The sequence below is a fragment of the Oryzias latipes genome, chromosome 4 (genome assembly GCF_002234675.1).
Source record: "Oryzias latipes chromosome 4, ASM223467v1".
Classification (NCBI taxonomy): domain Eukaryota; kingdom Metazoa; phylum Chordata; class Actinopteri; order Beloniformes; family Adrianichthyidae; genus Oryzias; species Oryzias latipes.
Genome location: NC_019862.2, coordinates 28,507,863 through 28,532,685, shown reverse-complemented (window position 1 = coordinate 28,532,685; position 24,823 = coordinate 28,507,863). Strand labels below are relative to the sequence as shown.

At 41.9% G+C, this 24,823-nt stretch overlaps 1 long non-coding RNA gene across 1 annotated transcript; it reads left to right on the top strand.

The window, feature by feature from the left end:
- Positions 1–629: 629 nt before the first annotated feature.
- On the top strand, positions 630–884 carry LOC110015034. The gene is made up of 2 exons (XR_002290089.2): positions 630–709; positions 775–884. It is a non-coding gene; the product is annotated as an uncharacterized LOC110015034 (long non-coding RNA).
- The last annotated feature ends 23,939 nt before the right edge of the window (positions 885–24,823 follow it).

The window sequence follows — 24,823 nt, the reverse complement described above, 5'->3', positions numbered from 1 at the left end:
AACACCCTTGAGGGCAATGTCCGGCCAGCCCGCTTCAACCGCCAAAATCCGGAAGTCTATAATGTGGTCGCTCACCGGACGGTTACGCTGCTTAAGGCTGAGTAACCGCCGGGTCGCTTCCTCCTGTTTGCGTGGTTGGTCAAAAACTAGTTGAAATTCACCTATGAAGCGGTCAAAGGGGAGATGTGAGAGTGGATGGGTGGCCAAAAAGGCCTGGGCCCACTGAAGAGCTTTGCTGCGGAGGGAATTGACAACTAAGGAAATCTTGCTCTGATCTGAATGATAATACCGGGGTGCTTGTTGAAAGAGCAGTCGGCACTGTAATAGGAAACCACCGCATGCTTCTACGTCACCGTGAAAAGGTTCCGGCTGCGACCGGATGTTTTCCTCCGGGGAGACGGAAGTGACGGTGGTGATGTCATCCGAAGCGGGAGGTGTAGCAGCGGCGATGGGGCTAGAAGCTTGGGCCGAAAATCCGGCTAGGGTGTGCGTGATGCTGTCCAGGCGGCGGAATAACTCCTGTTGAGCAGCGGACATTTGTGAGAGGGCATCAGACTGACGACTGAGCAACATACCTTGTTGAGCGATGGCAAGGCGGAGTCCCTCCGGGTCAGCTGAGTCGGAGGAAAGGCTAGTTCGTTCTGTCATGATTAGCAAGCGTGGTCGACTCAGGTGCTGGAACCCGGAAGGAGGCTCGGCAGGCAGTGAGGTGAGAATAATGAGGTTTTTAATTAGAAAAGGTCAGGATGGACTTGAGCTCCAGTATCCTTCCAGATTGTCCAAGGAGTGGTTGGAGGGTATTGTTGGCAGCAACCGCGTGATCCGAGACTGGGGTTGGAGAACGTCCGAGCGAGACGGCGAGAGGTGACCCGTGATCAGGTATGCTCCTCCGGTAAGCGAGGTCCTGGAATGAATGTGGAGACAAAAGCAGTTTAGTGGTAAGCAAGAGACAGGCAAGGGCCAGAATCTATGAGAGGCCAGGAGATGCACCATAGGAGTACAACGAACTAGCGTCGGTTACAGGTCCGTGGTCTCCTTAAGAGTCTGCTGGCTGATGAGGATGAGGAGGCGCAGCTGGAGGCATCAGGTGGAGCTGATGAGGAGGACCCGGCCGGGGGCACCGTGACAGGTTCACCACTAATCGAAAGTGATACAATTAAAGAAAATAACTTTCTGGTGTAGCTATTTAATTTACAAGTAAAAAACAGTAGCAATCTATAAAAAAAGCAAACAAAGATCTGGTAATTAGTCATTTGAGTTCAAATAGTTTGCAATCTGGTCTGGTTGTTGAGCAAAATGTAGCTTTTCTATATCGTTTCTGTTCAGTCAACAAAATGAAAACCTTTAATCGGGTTGATCCCTCGTTTTCAAATACTGAACCTTGTTTCAGTGTTTGAAGCTAAGGTCTGTGAATCCACAGCTTCACTAAAGTTTGTGTTAAAGTTTTTGTTTCTTTCATTCTCTCTACAGTGGCAGCATTGTCTCAGCCAGATTGACTTAATCAATCACATTCATTCTTAGATTCAATGCAAACCTGTCAATGAAAAATATTGCATTTCCTCTAATGACCACTGGAGGCTGGTTTTAGAATGAAGCAATTTAAAAGTCTGATTGTGTTCCTTTAAAACTTATTTGCTGTCTGTTTGAATTATGTTTGCTTTATTTTTGGCACATGACAAAAAGTTTGCATCGTAAGGGGTGTGTCGTTTTTACTGGCAGTATGTTAGGATCAAGGCAGGAATAATACTCTGTCCTGCACAAGCATACATTTTTTGACAGGTTGCTGAGATGGGGAAGTGGGGACTCAACTTTTTATTTCCTCTATTTTTTGTTGTTCTTGTTTGTTTTTTTGTTTGTTTTTCTGTGTTTGAGTTTGACTTTTTTTTTTTTTTTTTAAACTAATTAAACTTTTAGTTCCGGTCACTTGGTTTCCTGCATTTCGGTTTGACAAATCTTATTCTTCAATTCAATTCAATGCAATTTTATTTGTATAGCCCAAAATCACAACAACAGTCATCTTGATGGGCTTTGTGCGGATAAATGTAGGGTAGAACATAAAATCAAAAGGATCATGAACACACACAATTCAAAAGAAAGATTCTAAACTAAACTGACTAAACTAAACTGGACATCCCTGCCCTTAGACTAAAGAAAAACTACAATAAAATGCTAAATTTCTGTGTATTCTGTATTTTTTGGCAAATATAAATCTGAAATATTAACATTTATAATATTTATATATAGTATAAATATAAGTTTACAAAAACTAACAATCCCTGACATGGCATTCCAATGAACCCACACTGTTACTGAGGGAATGAAACAGTTTGATCAGTGACGACTACAGTTAAGTTTGTGTTTCTTACCCTGACTCGTGGTCAGACTGCGGGGATGCAAGGCGCTCTCTGACATGTGTGGGGAGCGACTGGATGACAGACGCTAACGACAGGACCTTGTATAAACACACTGACTGAAGACAGTGTCAATCAACACCTCTGATTAGAACTGAAGCTATTTGTAAAGTAAAATATCCTTCACCTCTCCTTCATCACATCAACCAACAAGAAGACTTTGGAGTAAACTCAGTGTCCGGCAGCAAATCAGTAAGAATCCTTTCTGCAAAACACTTTACATTTTGACTTGATGTCAGATTTGCTCAGATGGAATTGTTCTCTTCTTCTGACTAACTCTAAACAAAAAGCAAGACGTCATCTAGCACCCACGGCTGTCTCACATTGTCATTTTTTAATCAAGCAGCCACAAAAATGAAATTCCGACACATTGGCCAAACCAAATTCCAGTTTTGTGATTGAGATTTTCTCTTAGCAAAAACTGGTCTATTTAAGTGTACTACAAGTACCTGTAGGCTAAAGGTGAGGTGCATTAAGTTGAGCATGGTTCTTCATTTTGTATCAGGGAAGAAAGTGGTCGATCAGAAACTCCGCCTACTTTTCAGAGGTCACTTCCACACTTTCAGGGAAGTGTAAAACCTGCTGGACTAAAATGGGCAACTTTTTCTTTCCATGGTCCCACAAGCAGATGAAATGCTCTGTAACACAAACACTTCACCATAAAAGTAAGGCACTTAGTCTTTCATGCTGTGTAAAAGACAGTAAAAAAAGAGCAAACACACTGAAAAAGATGGGAATAATGCATTTCAACATTAATAACAGAAATACTGCCTATTACTTTATGGCCAATGACACATTCTGTGTACCTGCAATACCTACTTAGCCGAAAACAAACTACAATCCTCAGTTTCTTTGTTCCGTCTTTCTGAAGAAGAAATATCTTTCTATTTCTCAAAGTAAGAATTCATTTTAGTTGTTTTTTACTTTGCTGTTGCAAAGACATTTTTTTAAAGTGAACTTTTGACCTTTTTTCTGAAAGAAATTCCAGTAGATGAGTTTGATATACAGAACCTCCAGGCCCTGTTGCTGTGAAACAAACTAAAGTCATGGTTTTGTGTGTTTTGCAATGGTGCGCACATTTAGTGAAAATGCTTTTTAACCATTCCCATATTGAGGAGCTAACAGCTAAAGCTAATCATGCAGAATTACCCCCGGAGCAGCAAATCATTAGGAACTCTTCTTTTATGAAGCGGTTTAAACTTGTTTTTCTTCACGGCACTTGATTAGAAGCTCATGGCAATTATTTCTTTTACACCATGTTGCTGCATTTTAGTCCAGCTGATTTACGAAACGATACAAAGATGTGTAAAACAATCTGTGCTCTTGTTTGTTGGAAACATGTTTTTGTGTTCTTATTTGAAAGTTGTACTAAACTTGGAAACCCCTATACGAAAGCAATAATGTTCACTCAGCTTATGAAAAATGTACATCAATGTACGACAACAACTACCCACGTACAAAAAGCACATTTACTAATATAGTAATATAATACTACCACATTTACAGTACAGTGTAGAGGTTAACAAAACAAATTTACAGTCTTTTTACATCTTACAAAAAAGCTTTTTGAATATTTCATGATGTGGATGATGCGACACATTCAAATGCACTGTTTTAAAAATCGGGTTTATTGAAATTATGTATGGGAACTAGTGAAACTTAAAACAGCACTCATTAAGTTTAAAGCCAGAAATAACTTACTACCAGTAAACATAAAACAACTGTTCCAGGACACAGATGGGGGTTACGATTTAAGAAATCAGCGGAACTTCAAAAATCAGTGCATTCCACTACAAAAAAGAAAATATGCTCATATATTTGTGGTGTGGATTTATGGAATGGGTTGGATGAAGGTTTAAAACAAAGCAAAGGTTTACATGTATTCAAAATAAACCATCAAGATGTCGCTGATGGAACTTTACAAGGCTGAAAAAGATCAATAAAAACACAAACAATGTCACTTCTGCATAGGTGCTATATGCAGAAGGGACATTTGAATGTTTTAAGGAAAAAATAAATCTGTGAATAGAAATATGCACAACTTAAGGGGTTGTAAAAAAAAGGGGGGGGGCATACAAGATTTTTCATCTACACATCTCTTTTCAAGCACATGGTTTTCTTTTATCTGTCTAGTTATTCACAAAGAGGGTGGTGTGAAGGAGCCAAATGGAAGTGAATGATGAATGCAAAACTAAAAAAGAAATGTAAAATAGAGTTAAAAAAATTAACTAAATAGCAGAATTCGTCTGACACAGAGCAAAAGAAATGATCTAGATAAAATACAAGATGAGTAGACGAAGGATTCAACAATAAACAGGTGGAGCTGTCACACTAAAAGCTAAAGTTTTTGGTTCTTGCAAGCTTCTAAAGACACCTATTGTACTAAAAAGCTTTTGGTAAAACTGTGTGATTAGTTTTTTTATCGGGAGGCAAAACTCCTGTTCTTACAAAAATGTGTTATTCTAAATTTCCTTTTGCTGAACTCTCTGACTGATGGTCCCATGCAAGAGCCCATGACTCCAGAACCCTTATCCCATAGCTGCTGCACTTCCAAAGAAAGGTTGAGATCTTTGTTTAGGAAACAAATGTTTATTTGATTTTTTTTTTTTTTTTGGAAAGGTTATTCAGATTTTCATATCTTTATCTCTTCATCCTTCTAACAAAAACTTAGATGTTTGCTGATTGTATTTGTGTCCTCCTGGATTTGTCATCTTTCTCAGTCAAGCAGTCTTCAAACAAAACATGAAGAGAGCTTACTTTAGAATTTATTGAGATGAATGCGGTTGCACTGATGTCATCTTGTCACACATCATATTCGCATTTATAAAACCTGCATACTTTTCTTTGTAATCCCTGTCAGTGACTGCCACGCTGTGTTGAAACCCTTATTTTGTTTCAGTGGTTTAAACTTTCAGATTCGATGGAATTACTGTTGTTGTGAAATTGTGCTGGCAACTGCTGAGAGCGATGTGAGCGTCAGGTTTCATGCGTGACCTCCGTCATGTTTGTTTAGAGGAGCAAACACGAATGTCGGAGCGCATGGCTGCGGCTGCAGTGAGAGTCGTGTCGCCACAGCAACCAAACCACAGAACTGAACGTTTTTTTGTTTGTTTTTCTTTTTTCAAAAAAAGTCAACCTTGAAAAAACACAATTTCAGTCAGAGCCGCTCACAGAGTAAGACTTCCAGCCTCACATGTGATTTCTATCGTGCCAGAGTTTTACAGATCCTTTTTTCAACTGTTAACCTGCAGCCGGTTCATGCATGTATCTTTGGTGAGGGAAATCAATCCTTTGTGTCTGCAAGTGACTGCAGCCTCTTTGCGCGCAGGTTTTCACTCTCCGACATGAGGATTCGCTGTCGATTTCTTCCTTGACATCTTCATCTGTCACAGTAAGAGTGTGTGAAGGTGAACGAACTCCACAGCCTGAGTAGAAGCAGAAACACAGATGACTTATATTTGCATCAAAGAGGTGACTGCTATTGTTTTATTGATGCCTTAGAAGAAAAAAACAAACAAAAAACAGATGATTTTAGTTTATCTCCATGTGGCCAAAAAGTCTGTCCTACTCTGATTCATACGGTGGCAACCTTTTCAGCTGTTTGTAAAAGTAAGTTAGAATGTGTAATGATCAATGTGGGCAAAGGAAGTAAAGGAATCCTTTCCATAAATAAAATATTGGTAGCAGATACATTCAAGTCTCTGCCGCGGCACTAGAGCTCATCATCATCATCTATCAAAGGAGATGTCGGCGTCCATGAAGCGGCGAGCTCCTTACAAGTGGGAGCGGCTACGGATGAAACCATTTTGGGAAATGGTGGTTGGTGATTTTAACCCTTGTGCTATCCTAGGCCCTTTAACGTTGGGTGTTGGGTCATTTAGACCCACTACACAGTGCTCTGAACCTTTTTTCTTCAATGATTTGTGATCTTCACGGGTGTCCATGGATTACATGAAAGCTTTCCACCTTTATCCATCTTTGTCATGGTAGGGAGAACAAGGGTTAAAGAGGAGCGCCAACAATTCCACATGACACACTCAACTCTTGCTGAGCTGTGTGTTGCTGTGGGATGGCCTGTGGCGCCCGCTGTGCAGTGAAGCAGCCAGTCCCTACGTCTACAAACTGGCTAGCTATGGTCACGTGACCCATTTAATTCGAAAAAGGCGTTTCCATTGCAGTTTTGCGAAATAAGTCAATTTCGATATCCCTCAAAAACCACCTCCTCCAAGCGCAAAAACTTTTTTAAATGCAGGTTTTATTCAAAATTGTCGTCTTTCCATTGGACCAATTTATTTTCGCAAACCCGATGTCTGCAATTTCATCAAAGTCAGTGAAAACGTAGCTATAGAGTGGTTCTTGCTGTTATGGTGAAATAAAGTTTAAATAATAAAGTTTAAGTAATAAAGGTGAAAAGAGACTAACGGAGGATTGTGAGCATCGTGGCCTTTAGTTTGTTTTTGTTTTTTTTCAGCCGTGTTTTCTTGGTTCTTGTCCTTTTCTGGTTTTAGGTTTTGTGTTTTTCTCCTGCCACAGTCACATCAGGCTCATGTTGCTAATTATCCACAGCTGTCTTCATTTAAATAAATCCTCCTCTGTGTATTTGAGTGCCTGGTTTTCAGTATATGCTTGTCAGGTCATCTGTTATTGTCACTCTTTTTGGTTCACAGTTTCTCCCTGTTTAAGTTTATTTATTGAAGTGCTTTAGTTCCCTTCACCAGCTTGCATTTCTGGGTCCCACACCGCCAGTTCCTGACACAGGGCTCATGTCACTCAGCTGATTCCGGTTGGATTGTGTTCCATCTTTCCCACAAAGGCCTCGTGGCTCACGTGTTTGACGTGGTTTTTACAAAGATTTTTTTTAAATTATATTTCCATGAAACCAACGTTTCTTTCTCATTAGGTATCTTTCCATCTCTGTGTGCTGTGCTGGCCTGCTGAAGGGTGCCTTGCTCAAGAGCACCTCATCAGCATGCACAGGAGGGGGAGCGAATTAGTCATGGGTATTTCCTCTACCAAAGTGGATCCCAATGCAAGCCCTAAGCAGCTCCTCAATGAAGCTCTGCTGGCATGCGATCATGTGCGTTCACATACAAGCGCCGACATTCCCGAGTCTCCACTGGGCCCGCCACAGAGGTTCCTCTCTGCAGTTCTACATCCAGAAGAGGGATACATGATCCACTGCTTATTAAAGAGAGCTTACTTGTAATTAAGCCTCCCCAATGGGTTTAGCCTGAGGTTTGCGCAAAGCCTCGCTTGGCATCTGTCTCCTCAAAAGTGATGAGTAAAGAGCCTTCAGGATGAACCGCAGGAAACTAAAAGATGAGAGGTGGCCGTGAAAAACTATCAAGAACATCAAACATACAATCAACCTAGTCCTGATTTCCTCTAATGTCGGCTCAAGGAAGATGCTGAAAAGTTCAGTGAGGAACATACAAGGCAGTGCTATTTTAGAACCACTGCTTGAATGTAGTGATTAAAGCAAAGCTGCATTACTTCCTTCCACCTTTTAATCGACATGTCAGTATGTAGATCAGATCTCCCAGGACGATATGAGTCTATGCAACTGACAGCCTGAATTAGGTGTTGCATTCATAGTTGTACAGGCACCCGGACAGCCAGGTGTCCCGCAGGGTGAGGGTCCAGGACTCCTACACCTCGCTGTGGACCTGCACTAACTGCTTTCAAAGAAACATCTGGCCAGCATCCAATTAGTCTCCTCCATGCATGTTTTCGTGCAGCTTGCACTCAGCCCGCCGTCTCCTGCCAGGCTGGACACTCCGGGAAGCAAAAACATGAAAAGAAACCAATTTAAAAAGGCTAATCTACCCATTTTAAACATGACGTTTATTTTTACAGTCCACAGCTGGACAGGCTTTGAGTATGTGGAAGCAATCAGGAGGGAGCAAGAGAGAGAAATTATGTTCACAGATTTGATGGTTGCTGAGCCTGGAGGACGGAGAGCAGAAATCCGTCAGGGTCACACCAAGAGGACCGGCTCGCTAGCAGTCGCCTGCAGAAGGATGTTGCATTTCGTCTTTCTTTTCTGAACATAGGGAGAGGGGGTGGACCCATATACAAAAATAGCAACACTAGCCCACAAATCCACTTCAAAGTGTGAAGAAAAACAAAAGAAAGCCCAGACTGCTTTAATGTCTTTGTTTTTTGTTGATCCGGCCTGTAAAATGCTGTTGCACAAGCATGTGTTTGAAATTATCGGACTGTGCTTCCATGTTGGTGTATGTTCTGCTGGAAAATAAATGTTTTCTTTTTATTATGGTTGTGAGAATGACCCAGTTTAAAAAAAACAACAACTGCAGCACTCTTATCTATTTGCTCAGCTGCAAGTCAAAATAAAACTAAACTGCACTTTGTCAAAAACTCGAGTTGTGTTCTTTTAGGTTTACTCACCGTAATGTTAGCACTATACGGCAAACTTAAAAGTTTTTTTTCAAAAAAACAACAGTGCGTTTTATAATTTGGAGTGCCTAATATTTGGATTAATTCTGATTGTGCTAACTGATGTCGAAACAAATTTGAGCGTTGGGTTTTATTGTAAATATGTTAACATAGCTAACTTGTAGCGGTATCAGACAAGATTCAAACAAGGTTGGGAGTTATCATAGTCACAGAAATGTTGATTTTTACCGGTATCTGTCTAGTGCTAGAGTTCCTGTGAACGCAGTTTAACCCTTGTGCTATCTTAGATGACCCCCCCCTTACATTGACGTTTTCTCCCTACCATGACAAAGGTGGATAAAGGTGGAAAGATTTTATGTAATCCATGGACACCAGTGAAGATCACAAATCATTGAAGAAAAAAGGTTCAGCGCACTGTCTAGTGGGTCTAGATGACCCAACTCCCAACGTTAAAGTGCCTAGGAGAGCACAAGGGTTAAAATCACCAACCACCATTTCCCAAAATGGTTTCATCCGTAGCCGCTCCCACTTGTAAGGAGCTCGCCGCTTCATGGCCAGAATAAGATGCCGACATCTCCTTTGATAGATGATGATGATGAGCGCTAGTGCCGTGGCAGAGACTTGAGCACAAGGGTTACGAAGTCTTACTGACTAAAGGACTTAACTCTGACTCTTTTGTCTCGCTTAATGGGCTTTATGGTTCAGTGTGCCTCATTTTTGACATGAGTTCTAAAACACTAGACCATTTTTTTTATGTTGCCCCCATGAAGGTATAGTCAGTTAAAGTCTCCCGTTAGCTCGTCCTCTCTGCATTTGACCCGTTCTCTGAGGGAGCGGGGAGCTGCAGCCGCTCTCGGGAACCATTTGGCGGTTTAACCCCCTAACCCAACCCCTTAATGCTGAGTGTCAAGCATGGAGGCATTGGATCCCATTTTTAGAGTCTGGTCTGATTCCGCTGTGGATCTGAACTTGTGACTTTCCAGTCTCAGGGCAGAAACTCTTCCATAAGGCCACTAATCCAGCGAGCCCTATAGAGTGGAAAATATGGTAATATAGACTAATTTGCATAAAGAATGTCTTCAAACCTCATGATGCAGCACACTGGCTGAGATGGTTGCATAACTTTCCCAGCATGCTCAGGAATCCTGTCAACAAGTCCTTGAAATGTGTTGGTCAGTGAGACATGGTGGACATGAAAACCACTGTTTTATTTACATTTGTGTCAATGTATTTGTGTCACACTCACTTTTTGCCATGATCGTAATTGTATTTTTCCTTCACCAGACAGGTGGAAATTATTTTAAATGACACACAATTTTCAATCTTTTTAGCTATAATATTTAGTAATTTATGATATTGTTGAACAAGATTAAAGCCGCTGGTGTCACATCCTCAAGAAAGCCTCTATGATCATTGAACTTGCTGAATAACCTCCTGTCAGCCCTGCTTTGGTAACAGAAGAACTGTTGAGATGTTTTTTAAGCCTAAACCCGAGCTGACCGGCCAGCGTCGGCCTCGCCCTGAGGTTGACTCTGCTCTGCCCTCATGATTTGACATGCTGCTGTCTTGATGGATGTTTGCCTTCTGGACAAGGTGCCGCTGTGCTTTCATCAGGAGCTCAGCAGGAGATCAGGCAGTAAGAGGGAGAGGGCCGAGCATGTCCTACCTCACCGTGCAGGAGATAAAACGAGGCTCCTCTTCACAGATCATGCATCAGCGTTATACCAGCTGACGCCAGGACGCAGAAAAGCATGCTGGGTAAAAGATGTTCTCAAAAAGATGGATCTGTCTTCTAGTATGAGTAAACATACATTTTCCGTGCATAACTTCTTTTGAAAGTTGGTTTCCATTTAGGTAAAATTATAATTTCACTTCGATTATAGTGAAAAAATAAACTGTTGGAAAACAAGAAGTTGGAAAAATTGTGAGTTAATTTAAGCTTGGATGAGTTTATCCCAGCGGGTTTACGTCAGAGTGAAATGCCGTGACCTCACATTAATGCCGGGAATGAAAGCCAGGCGGTCCACATATAGCCTCATCCCCCATCACACCCTTCATCAGGGAATCAAAATGCATCATCGTCACTTCTTTCCTCCATGCTGCATGTGCACATCTCTCCAGGATGGACTGCTGTGATTTTTCAGGAGACCTTGATCAACTTTTGCAGAGGAGACACTGAGGGATGACTTTAAAGCTCCTCATCTGTCACCTCGGCCTGCGCGCAATATTTCCTTTCCTCAGAGTGCATCCATTCCTCTCTGCAGATGCCATAAACACTGGACAGCTCACCAACACTCGTATCGAACTCCATCCCTCAGACTGTCGAGCAGCTTCCAGTTGCGGTTGGACAAACAAATGGCATAAGAGTCTCATTGGACCACTTTACACTTCCTTTTTGAGTTTTCAGCTTTTCAAAGGAGATTATCGATGGCTATCCTAGGAGCATTCCAGAGACACCTGTCGTCTCTCCTGCCACTTAACCAAATGTGGTTTTCATCTATGAAACGTGGTTTTGATCTCCCCTCTGAGGTGAACTGCCTTCTCCGCTTTCCTCCGCTCTGAACTTGGATCCTGAAGCTGCAACACCCACCAGTCTGCAGTCCGGCTGCTTATTTGAAAAGCTGGAGCTCACAATGTCCCAACAATCTTCCAGTCAAGCACACCAGCAGCTTTAATTGCTGCCGTTTCAAATGAGGTTTCATTAAAATGAATGACCTTCTTTAAAGTGGTATTAGGGGCAGATGCTTTCACTGGGGGAGTGAACATGCATTGAGAAGGGGGACCAGGAGCACTTGTCCAGACTCACAAGTGCCTGAATAAACAGCCTTGCAGGTTTTTTTTTGCTTTTGCCTCCTTTGAGCAAAGCCCCAGTGCGACTCCCATTCAGATTACAACCACCTGGCAGGGCGTCCTGCTTGCCCCTTACCCCAAACATTTTAATCATGGATGAAATTCATTTATATGTTGCAATAATTGTTCCTAATTGTTTCTTTGAAGGGAAGTGAGGCCAGCAGCATCTGGCTGACATATGGCTCGACGCTTGTGAGAGCCACTTTGTGCCCAGCAGGAAGCTGTGGGCCTGATCGGATCTCCATCACTCCCTTAAGCAGGATGCTTTGGCCCAAGCTGTGGTTCAGAGCTAATGACGCCACCTCATTGACCGAGCTTGACAAGGTTTCATTTTCCACATGCATTTAATTCTCATTCAGTGCGTTCTTCACACGGAGAACTCCTATCAGGCTACGGTCGCGAGCAGTGATTGACGTGTTTGCATTCAAACTTTGATCTGGATTGATCGCAGCACTAGCAAACTCACAAACCACATTTCTATTTATAGAATTCAAATTTACATCCAGGTATCATAAAAAAGGAAAAGAGATGTTTCCTGAATTTGGTAGAAGCTGATTCTCTGTGGAAACCCTTGAAGAAAAACGCCAGAAGGAAAAGAAGAAGGAGGTAGCCAACAAACTAAAGATTAAAGTCCTGATGGATTAGTCAGGCTGCTTCCTGTTTTTCCAACATTCCTAAAGTAATATTTCCTCTGATAGTTAATCATTTACAAGTTTTTTTGATAAAAGTTTAGAATTTTTCATCACTTTCCAGGACATGTTGGATTTGCTGAGTAATGCTTTTGGTGGAGGGAATGGTAACAGTGTAATCTTAACAGCATAAAATGATATACTGCACGAGTTTTGTCGTTTGGTAAACCACTGATGTGATGCAACAAAGAGAAATTCATTTCTGCAACATGGGTGGGCCAGAAACGTTCATGCTTTAAATGGTGATCTGGTGAGATAATCAATAGCTCCTATAATCACTGCATTGCAGCCCTTCAGAGGATTGTAGACATGCTTCTAACTGTTGTTTGGGTTCTGCTGGACCTCAGAGCTTCCTATTGAAGGTGAACTTGTGTGCATTCATCAGGCTGGTGGCCCTGAAATGGTTTCAGGCTGATCTGTCATACAGGCAGCGACATTTCAAAGGGCCTCTGGGGCCCCGGGCAAAACTGACTTAGGGGTAAAGACCCTGAGCCCACCCAGAAACCAGCACTAATGCATAACCTGCCGACACACACACACAGATACATGGACACACAGATACATGGACACACACACACAGATACATGGACACACAGACATACACACACAAGCTTTCTAAAACTCTCATTTTAAGTATATGATTATCAAAGAAAAATGCAAAAACGTAGAAGAAACATTTAAAAACCAAAGATAACTGAAATTAAACAACCAAATGGGAGTTTTGCAGCAGAAAATAATGTTCCTCTTGACTAAAAAGACTTAGCCGTGAGTCATAAAATAATATTTTTAATGAATTTGATTTAAATTCTTAATTTTGGTGGATTTAACCCCAAGGCTAAAGCCAGCCAAAACCAACTTTTCCTTCAGAGTCGTCTCCTGACTCAACTCTGCCTCCCAATAACCTTCCTGTCCACACCAAACACAGTTCTGCTCTACAGGTAGAAGGTGGAAATGGGTTAAGCTGGCTGTCAAGGATGACTCCCAGATTTTCTGCAGAATTTAAGGGGAATGCTCTTTGAAAATCCCAAATTCTTGATCAAGCTGTCAGTCTGGATGAGGGGACTGTTTGCTCTGCCTTGGAAAAGGGAAAATATTCAAACTGGCATGCCACTTTTGGCGCTGATCTTTTCTAATGTTCCATTTGGGTTGTAAAGTTTAAATTAAAAAAAAAAATCTTTCCAGATCGACCTTTGCCACAAACCGGTGCACCAGTTCCCATTTCTGTTGGTAGCAGCAGGTGTGTCAGCTGAATGCAGTGACTAAAGTACAACTTCTGCTGAGCAAACGACCGCTGACATCTCATGAGAGGAGGATTGTCGTTTTCTCTTTTGTGGAACGACCTTCTCAGCCGTGCCATGAGCCCTTCACTCGGTTGACCCCCACATCTCTGTGTTCCCACCTCATCACTGATCATCGTTGATGCTGACATGTCACATCTGGAAGCTCTTCCCTTCTTGTGCCGCACGGAGATTTCTCTGCTCACGTTCCCTTTTCCCTGGAGCCGTGATTGTGAAGCCGCTTTAATGATGTGAATAAAGGAGACTCGGGATTTCTAGGTAACAACTCAGGGAGACCTGTGAACGCATTCCTTCCCACGCTGTTACAGGATCACTTTCCTTCAATAAGAGACAGACAAGAGAGGATAAAAATGGTGGCAAACTGTTGCAGTCTTGTTTGCTCTGATGGCTTCTCTGTCAAAGGTCAGGAAAGTGAAACCTGACGAGCGCGGAGGTGGGGGCGTTGTGGCATCTGCGACGGCGAGCTTGCATCCACTGAAAACAAACATAAACTCCCCGACATGTTTGTCAGGATCTTGTTGACTCAACGTGCAGCTGCACGACTACTTCAGGCCTGTTTTTCTTCGGCATGCTGTACTGCAGATGAGGGCGTTTTGTTGGCAGGAGGGATCGAAATTATCACTAAAACGTCTTAAGGCTAAATGATGTCACAACCAGCAAATATGAGCTGTTGTGAAGCTCGTTGGCTCACAAAAATGAAAGTTATGCAACACACTAGAATGCATGAAAGATGCTGCAAACAACAAAACCATATCTCTGAGGACACACACATCTGCAGGCCGGACCGATGAAGGTTTGGATGATCTGTTTCCAGTTAGGTCCTACACTGTTCCTGTTCGGCAAGCGTACAAAGAGAAGGATCCGATTTCAGGACATGCTTTTAATGAAACTCAAACTGAAACACGTTTCTGATTGGCGAACAAAGATGGGGAATCAAACGCTGTTGCAGGGGTAACCTGGGCCGCAACCCGCTCGCAACTCCAAACACTGTCTCTTCACAAAAGGCCAACTCCAAACAAGACCCCATCTAAGCATCCTGTTCCAAAAAAACGCCGCAAAACAGCCTGGCAAATGTAACCAGACTTCATACCTTTTGTATCTAGAGTTACAATTGTTTTGAAAAGTCAGTGACACATGGATAAACTACAATTTAGTTTGCTTATGACTTCCAGGGCTGTAAGGGGCCAAGAGCTGGAACTACTGAAACCCAGAGACCCTTTGAAAAGGAGCAACTTTCTCAAAAGCGTTTGAATGGCTTGAAACTCTTTATAAGTCGACGAAAGGCCTAAAGTAAAGCTGTTGTAATCTAGTCTGAAAATGATTGACCAGAGGAGTGAAAGAAATGGTTTTATTTGAACAGTAGTTTGAGCTCTCTGGGACTGAACCAGTAAATGTCTGTTTGACATGAATATGTTGAAAGATTATTTTACATTTTGTTTGTTAATGTGTTTGCAAAATGATACACCCAAAAAAAAAGGGGTCAAGAAAACTTTGCTTTACTAGGATTTAAAAGGCTTTTATTATCTTTGAATATTGTTTCTTCTCAATTTAGTTGTTACAGCCCTGAACTTGTGTTTTCTATGTTTCGCTTTACACACTCCACCTAAAATAAGGGCTAGGCATTAAAACCATAACAATAAATTGGGATATTTTTTTTTCATGATCGAAAAATGGGTCTATTACGATAGACTTTTATTTTGAAGGGTCCAAAATTAACCCTCGCATTTCCTCCTCTTTGGTGAGTAAAAGTTAGAGGGCTAATTGCCACATGGCACGTTTGCATTTGAGTAAACTTAGTCGTGTCATTATTGGTGAATTTCTTTTATCCTCTCCTCGTCCATCGTCTGCGCGCAGGCAAAACAAGAGCATTAAGATGTGGCAAAGAAATAAACAAAATGATTTGAATCCACTGTGTTTTAGCATCGTCGTTGTTGTGTCACAGAGCCGGTGTTACACCAAAAACGGTGACGTATCAGATGTGCTGAAGGCCCCGCCGCTTCCCTGCAGCTTTAACTCCAATGATATATAATGACGATAATCCAGAACATTCAACTGTTTCCAGACTGGTTTTTTTATGTGATTTGATATAAAATGTAATCACCTTAGGGCAGAACTACATCTGTCCTGGTTTTCTCAGCATGTTTGAATTTGCATTTACAGTTAGATGGCAATAAAGACGTGTCATACCATTTAAAAATGACCATTGTATAATATCATTTTATTTAAAACAAAAAGCAGAAGCTAGAAGGTATTTCTGTGTAAAATAGTGTTATAAAAATATGTTTGGCCGGGGACTCTAAAATTAAATTTCAGCCCCTGTGTGGAGGTATAACAGTTATTTAAAATCTGAGAAAAATCTGAATAACATGCACTAGAAATTGTGCAGAAGGCATGTTCCTTCTAAAAGTGGAAATCCCAGCAACCTGAAGCAGAGCCACCGAGCATGTTCAATCTCAGACTGAAATGAAATAAACGATGATTCTCCAGCAAAAACTACAAAGGTCAGACCCCAACAGCAGCACCAGTCTAAACTTCAAGAAGAAACTCTGAAAATCTGATTTTAGTTCCTAGCTTCTTCACAGGATGTTGACAAAAGTGTTTATCAATTTTATGTTCTGTGATAAATGAAAAAATTAGAATTTATTTGTAAAATTAGTGCTTTGTTTTTAAATGGAACTGATCAAACAGCTAAGCGATCTCTTTTATTTCTGTTCTCTTTTGAAACTTGAAAGGTTTTACTGTAATCGTGTTCCTGCAGTGCATCTGTTATGTGTAACGCTTGTTCTCTCTTAGATGACCCCACCCTTACATTGACGTGTTCTCCCTACCATGACAAAGGTGGATAAAGGTGGAAAAACATACATGTGTCAGGAACTCGTAGGTGAGGACACAGGCGCAGACGCAGGGACTCGTAGTCAAATCGTAGGTTTTAATATTACTCGTATTACTCGTAACAACAAACCAAAACGATCCCGTGACAGGGACAGGATCAGTGCAGGCTAAATACCCTCCAGGTGATTCAGCAACAGCTGAGACCAATAAGGTAAAGACAGAACAAACGAGCAGAGAAAAACAAACCGGAAGTGTCAAAACAAAACCCAACAACCGCCCTGGCCCAGAACCTGACAACATGGACTCTATCCTAAAATAAAGGAGCTTTCCAACCAGATCCCCTTTGATCCCCTAAAGACTGAGTTGTGTCATGTGGGGTCTTGTGAAAAAGGGCTCTAATATTTTCATAGAAATTAAAAGTTTAGTCAGCACTACAACTTCTTGGGTTGTGTCCGAATGACCACCCTAACCCCTAACTACTAAAAAACTATATAGTGCGGCACTATGTAGTGTTGTGAATTTTAGAAGCAATTTGGACACCGTGCTCAATACTGGGTTTTTTTTTCTGTGACGGCAGATATGACGTCATCGATTTCACAAAGTTAAAATCTAATTGAAATGATTATTATTGAGTTCACTGTCTTCTGAAGATAAAAACGTTGATGGTTTATCAAAAATATACATTTAAATACATTTTTGGGTAAAAAATGTTCCGACGCAATGCATTGTGGTCTATATTCACCAATCTAGTGAGCATCGATGCACACTGGTTTTTTGCAGAGACTTCTGAGAAATTTCTAGGGCACTCGATTTTAGAATTGTAGATTCAGACAGCACTACAAAATGTTGAACACACTATATAGTGCACTATATAGGGATTAGGGTGGGAATTCGGACATACCCTTTAGAGATGCTTGATCATGGGTTCTTCGTCACTCATCCTCTGCTCCATCGCAGGAAGGCACAGCTTTTTCCCGCCCAATCATTTAAAACCTGTCAAGGTTTCATTTCAGCTTTTCCTGCACTAGTACCCAGCTGTCATTGCAGAACTATGAAGCAACCCACCACCCCACCCACTTCACCCAATCATGGATCTCAACAACTTATACATGTCGCTGTAGATTCCAAGAGATCGTTTGATTCACCCATAAATTTGATTAAATTTTTTTGTCATAGTGTAGAAGTTAAAGAAATGTAAAGAAATGTCATGCTAATCCCAAGTCCCCAAACTGTCAAGGTTAACATTGTTTAGATGAGTTTTGAGTCCTTGGCAGTCTTGTGACAGCTGCAACTGAATTAAACAATGATTCAAGGTCTGAGGTGTATTTTTATATTTTGGTGAAGCTGTTCGGTTGCTCTTACACCAGGATCGTGCAAAAGACTTGCTTTATTTAAGCATGAACCTCTGTCAGCTATTAACACCTTATGATTAAGTGGACTATCTGAAGAATAAAACGTTTTCCCTTCTTCATATTTTAGCTGGTATCATTTTAGCACATATGTATCTACATATTTATTTAATCAAGGAATGTATGTTTTTTTTAACTTATAAGTCTGTAAATTAAAGTTTTTTTAAAGGATTTCCAGCTGAACATAAAACTAAATTGATCTGATGAAAACATTTCGAGGATTTTTGACACAAAATATAAATCTAAGATTATGAACAGTAACAAAACATGGCTCCAACTATCTGACTTTGAAATCATGTCAAGATATAATTCTATAAAGAAAATGTATTAAGCTAGCCTGTGTTTTATGCACAACTGCATCCTTTGGTAACACTTTCTAGCAAAGGGTACAGAAAAAACAAACAGAGTGAACAGCTAAAAAGGGCAATTTCATTGTATTGAGATCTCAGCCCAGGTGGGCATAAAAATACCTGAGAGTTGTTGACACCTCTGCTTCACAGCAGGGGACTTTCTGCAGGAAACATAGAGGAATGCTTGTGTCCTGAGGCAGAATGGGATGCAAAACGGGGATCCATAAACTGTTACTCAACACTGTTTGATGATGTTTGACATCCTGCCCACAAGCCTCTGAAATATCAGTGTGATAAAAAAAATACCTTTGAATATTCCAGAGCATCTCAGTTGGAGGAACTTCAGTTCAGAACAAGGCCATGGAGGGTTTGAGTCAGTGAGGCCACTTTCCCCTCAGAGACTTGTGTTTGGTGGTCCTATGCACCAAAGCTCCGCCTGCTTATCTTGCACCTGCAGCCACTTGTATCCAGGCAGGAGGAGAACTAAACAAATACAGTAAATAACTGCTCCTTAAGTTAATGGGGCTTAAGAGTGGCCTCAGTCAGTCACAAATAGGGTGAAATGACTTTGAGCACAATGGGTGCCAGACAGCTCCACGGTGTAAGCAGCCTCCACCTCTGGTGTGCACGAGTAACCTTCCGATGGTATCAGCTCGAATTGTGTTGTAGAGGGTTTGGCGAGGAGGTTAAAAATACGGGCTACCCACATTCACAGAGAGGAAAGAAGTGGAAAGTCCTCCACAAACATCATTGTGTGTCAGTGAGGCACAGAGGCCTGCAGCATCAAAGACGCTCAAGGAGTCGGAGGCGAACCGCCTCAGCTGAAAAAAGAGAATGGAAAAGAAGTCTTTCTAGATTTGCTATCTGGCTCTTGTTCATTTTAGAGACAGGAGGGTTTTCTGTCCCTTTGTGCATCTATTGTTATGAGAAGACACCTCACTCCAATGGCCAACAAAAGGACTGCCTCGATTTTCATTGCTACCCGTTTTTACCACCTCTCCCCGTGTCACTGTGCAGAGAGGATTTTATTCGAGACGAGCATGTAATTTATGAGCATCTGAAGCCTCTGACTACACTGTAACCAGGTCGAACTCATCCATTCTTCAGCGTGACAGGGCCGTGCTCCTGGAGTTATGAGATCAAGGCTGCAGCCTGACAGAGCCGCTGAGCGGGAACGGGTTTCTGCACTTCCTAATTTTATCAGCTTTCCAACAAATGAACATGAATGCAGGCTCTATCAATCGCTTGTTTTTCATGACAGCTGATGCATTTTTTATCTTTGTCCAGTACTGTTTTTATTGTGCTCAGATTCATGCAGCAGCCTAGAGGCAACATTAACCAATTTCCTTCACAAACTTTTCAGCTGTTATAGTATTTTCCCTCCATGGTAAATTCATGAAAAGGATCTTCAGGATGTCGGGTATGTCAGTTTCAAAATGATTCACGGCTTGGGACTCAAACCACAGTTATCAGGAGTAGAAAGATGAGAGAAACCAGATCCCCTTTTGTCAATCAAATCTAGTTCCTTTCTGATTATATTGTGGATTTTCAGAGGATTTGCATGTGTCTTACTATTTTTGACAACACTGAGGCTCTCCTGTTCTCCACAACGAAACAATCAAATTTAGCCTGAACCTAGGGATGCACCGGGCATGTGATGCGCATTCAAGCAACCCGATACAAGTGCATGTACCCACGGCTGGAAGAGGCTCGATGGTACGTGTTGAAACGGTGCAAATCTCTTGAATCTTGCTCCAGGCCTTTTTTCTTTCACAGCTATATTCTGATCTATGAAAGACTTTTAGTCATTAAATTCCAGCCGGGCACAAACCATAATTATTAATTTCTCTTCTATTACCAGTTTTCAAACGGTTGGCACTTCCTTGTTTTGAAAAAGGACACTCTCTATACATACCAACCAAATCCAAGTCCCCAATCAAAGTTCAACTGGTTTTAACTTTTAATACGCATAAAATGGACTTAAAAACTAGTGTAGCAACGCGCAAACACATGAATTTTGAACGTTGCAGCCTAAAACGCTCGTTTACATAGACTTTTCTTGGAGGTGGTCGCTTGAACACGAGATTCCAAGCCCAGTGTGAACATAGCACTAAAGGTTCCCAGAACTGACTTTGCTGTTAAGAAAAGTCGTAACATGAACTATACCAATAAGATAGGTTGATTTTTTTCATTACAGGTAATACTTTTGACTTTTTTTATGATAAAAATTATTCAGACACTAGATAAATGAATAAAAAAATCTACTGCACGGATTAAACCATTTACTTTCTCTGTTTTTTTTACGCTCTAACTAATTGATCAAGTTTTGTGACTTGTTTGCACAACATTTGCTCTGAATTGCCCACGCATGGGGACTCTTTGCATCTGGATAATGTGACCCAAGCAAAGGACGTGCAAATAAACATTTTCTATCCTACATTCAAACTTTATTCAGGAAGCACAAGCTGCAGTTTGAGCTTTGGTAATGGCAAACGCTGTGCGTCTGCATCGTCTGTTCAAAATGTGCACAACTTTATTTCAGTTACTGACAGAAAACAAACACATGGAAGTGAGTGAAGTGACTTTTTCATAAAAGACCTTGATGATCCTTTGTGTTGATGGATAATAGAGACAGAGTGAATGAGATTGCAAGTTGTTTGGCTTGTGTTTGTGAACGCGCGGATGTGTGTGTTTGTGTGTGTGTGGAGGGGGGGGGGGCAGATATGGTCACAGTCAACAGGACAGGAACAATAGATTGGATGCATTTGTTTGAACAATAACTTCCTGTGGAAGATGGATGTGTTTTGGCTCCAGCAGCTGTTCTTTGTCGCTGACGAATGTCGATCCCCTCACGATGTCCCTGCATGAGGAGGAAATTATCATTCAGTGCATGTCAGTTCATATGTGTGTGTGCGTGTTTTCACATATGTGTGTGTGTGGTCTGGGTGGCCAATTCACAGGGCCCAGACAGAAACCCCCCGATCCCTCCTTGCATTTCTCACCAGGGTCACAGTCACTGGAGGCCTTTTTTTTCCCATTAAGTTTGCTTCCTCCTGCAAGTGTGTGTGTGTGTGTGTGTGTGTGTGTGTGTGTGTGTGTTTGTTCAGTGGAGCGAAACTCAAATCAGCACATGAAAGGTGTGCATCTCAGTGTTGCTTCTCCCGCTGCCCTGACAGGAAACAGAGCCGCGCTGCGGTGTACGGTTTCTCCGAGCTCACACACAGGACTCGCCTTCAAACACGCCACAAAACTCAAAACAGAGCTGTGGGCTGAGCTGGGACAATGAGGCCAATGTTATGTCACTGCTGCTCTTCCCAATCCACCAAAGCTGCCGGTTTAAATATGCATTAAACTATGCTTTTTCAGTCCTCTGATTTTTATTTAAATCACAGTTTTGAGAGGAGTCTAATAACTTAATCCTCCTCTCAGGGCTCGCCGTCATTCTTTACCCATGATCCTCCAGCCCAGCGGGGGTTTGGTGTCATCTATGTTGGGCCGGGAAGCACAGGTCTCCCAGAGATTATGGGGGATGAGACAATAATAGCAAATGGGAGGAGGGGAGGATGAGCGACTGTCTGACCAAAGGGAAAAGAGAGGAATTATGTCACATCTCTCACCACGTTCCCACAAATGTTTTGGCTAGACCTGTTGAGTTGTCTCTGTCATTGCCAATCACCTGACAAAAAATCCCAGAGCTGCTCACTGGAGGGAGAGAAACAAACCAGGATGGAGGAGTAAAACTTAGGATGGGGCATTGTTTTAACTGCAGCAATTTCCGATCCAGTTAAATGAAAAGAGTGGATTGCATTTTCTTTTTGGCAGCCCATCACAGATCCATCATCTATTTTGTGGGACACGTTAAACCTTGGAGTTTTATTAGGTTTTCTATTTCCTTCCATGTTTTCTGCCAAGCTGAATTTCTGATTCAGCAGCTGAGATTGAGCAGTGCATCAGCGCTGGTTCATTATTTGAAATCACGAGTTGTCAGACCTCTCGCATCTGCTCTGGCTGTGCCAAAAGTGCAGGGCCACAGACATGAGATAGCCCCGGGCGCTTCTGAGGTGAGGACAGCTGTGCGGTTTCTAATGAAGCCGAGGAGTGAGGGCACACAGCGACAATGTGCTGACCAACACCAAATATTCCGAGTAGCAATGCTGACTGATGTCTTTCACCATCTCGTCTGTCACAACCAGCTTCTGTGCCCCATAAATCTCCTGTATAGGGCTGCTGTCTGCACCATTCTTTACTGGGGAACGCCACTTGAATCACAGACCCCCCCCCAGCCCGCTTTCAAATAGTAGGGGTTTGGCATTCCAAAAACCTCACTCCTGATTGGTAAGAGGGGTTGACACTGAAACGTTGACTCAGACCGACTTGGACCAATCACTGCTTCCTGACGATTTTCTGGTTCCAACATGGCGACGTCCATATCACCGGAAAAAGGGCGACTGAATTGACTATTTGCTTGGAGCCTGAAGTGAACCATTATCTAAATCGATCCAGTTCTCATAAACGGTCAATGATTCTTGCAGTTATATTGTGTATCTTTTGTTAAAAATCTTGGTTCCTTTGTTTTCCTTTGACTGTTGAAAGAGTAGATTAAAATGTTGGGGTGAGTGAATTGGATCAGAACAGTCTGGTAAATGACTTAAAAAGACAAACATACCATGAGAATGGAGTGTGTGTGAATGTGTTTATCTTCATGGTAGAAAACTCTAACCCAAGCCCTTTGGCGCTGCATAAAGCACTTCACCTTTCTCTGCCTCCCAGCTTTTTGGTACCCAAAAGCCTCTGACAGTTTCCATGGATACGCAGCTTTAAGGGATTGTCCATCATGACTGAAAGGGTGGACCAGAAAAACCCAAACACACCCTGTGCAGTTGTGTTAAAATTCCTCAGCATGGCACTCTGAGCTGGGGACGCACGGTCAGTGGAGTGGAAGGTTACCTGTTGCTGTAGCAACGCCTGCCAAACACAGAGGTCACACCAACGTGTCTACTCCATTCCTAACGCGACAGTGGTTTGCCATAAACTGGGGCTTGCGTGGTAATGATACTCCTGGGCAGTGGGCAGGGCTGGCGCTGGGCTCTGTGGACGCAGGTCGGAGCCCAGTCTGGCCCACACTCACAAATGGGGAGGCAACACAGGAAACCGGGGCTTCCAGTAAAAACATATAATTAGAAACACATTGACTGGGAGCTCTGGCACGATCCACCCATTGGAAATGGAGACATGTGCAAGCAGGGATGCACACTGGGCTGAAGAAAGGGGCCACTCGAGTACAGGGCACTAACAATGGGTCACTGGGAAAGTCCCATGATAAAATCAAACCTTGCGGGGAAAAAAGGGGAAAGCAGGCAGACACGGTTGGTGACAGGCGATACACATTGTTGCACACATTGGCTGAAAAAGCAAAGCGGTGGCACATAAGCACCCATGTTGACAGGCCCGTCACTACACGACAATATTCAACTGTTCCAAATCTCTGCTTCCACTGTTTACAATGGCGATACCAATGCCATTGTGTTGGAGAGTGCTTTAGCACAGTTCACTTTTAAGAGCTCAACCTCTCAGCGCCCCACACAGTGAAACAAGATCCAGGTCAAAGAGCAGCCGAGCTCCAAAACTTGTTTTAAACACATGCAGGACAACTTTTACAGGTACGGCCCATAACAGCACTTTAGTGAGGGCTTTGCTTTTAAAGATGAGTAAGAATGTTGGCCGTCTGAGGGAGGCAGAATTGTGGTGAGAAGAGAATAAGTGGGAAACTAATGAAGAAAAAACTGTTTAAAAAAATGATACTGGTTACCCGATAGCTTGGAAACAATAATAGTAAATTTTAAAACTGACTTTATTTCCAATTATAAAAAAAAGTCATTGACAAAATAAAATAAAAACATTTCATCCATTCAAAGGGGGTTTTAAATTAAGTGGAGCCCTGTATTTAATGGTACATTACAAATTAGCAACTTACAGCTGAAAGGGGTTAAATGCACTGCTATTTTAGTTGAGCAGAGTCCCCAAAAATTAAAAATGGCCATTGACTAGGGATGCAACCATTCACTTATCCCACAATTTGGCATAAACCTTAATTTCAGAGTCATGGTTTTGTTTCAGTTCGATATATGATTTGTGTTTTTACCAAACAGCAACAACACCCTAAAATTTGCAGCAATCTTTTTTTGTAATTTGTTTGGTACAAGTTGTTTACAAGCAAACAATGAAGAAAAGATATTTCACTTGGCCTATACTAAGCCAGGTGTGATGGAATAAAACAATAAATAATACATTCCAATTACACATTTGACACTTTGAACATACTGATATGCTGTAAGGATGCTACAATTCACTTTGCCTACGATTTGGTTTAATGGTGTAAACACATGGTTTGGATATAAACTGTTAACACGGCATTTCTATTAGGGACAATAACAGCCAGATTGCAATCTCACATGATTATGGTTTCAACACCCCAACTTAAAATATTATTATAAAAAAAATAATAATAAGAAAAACACAGCTATTAATCACCATAGATATGAAGTATATTTTTCCAACCCCCCATCC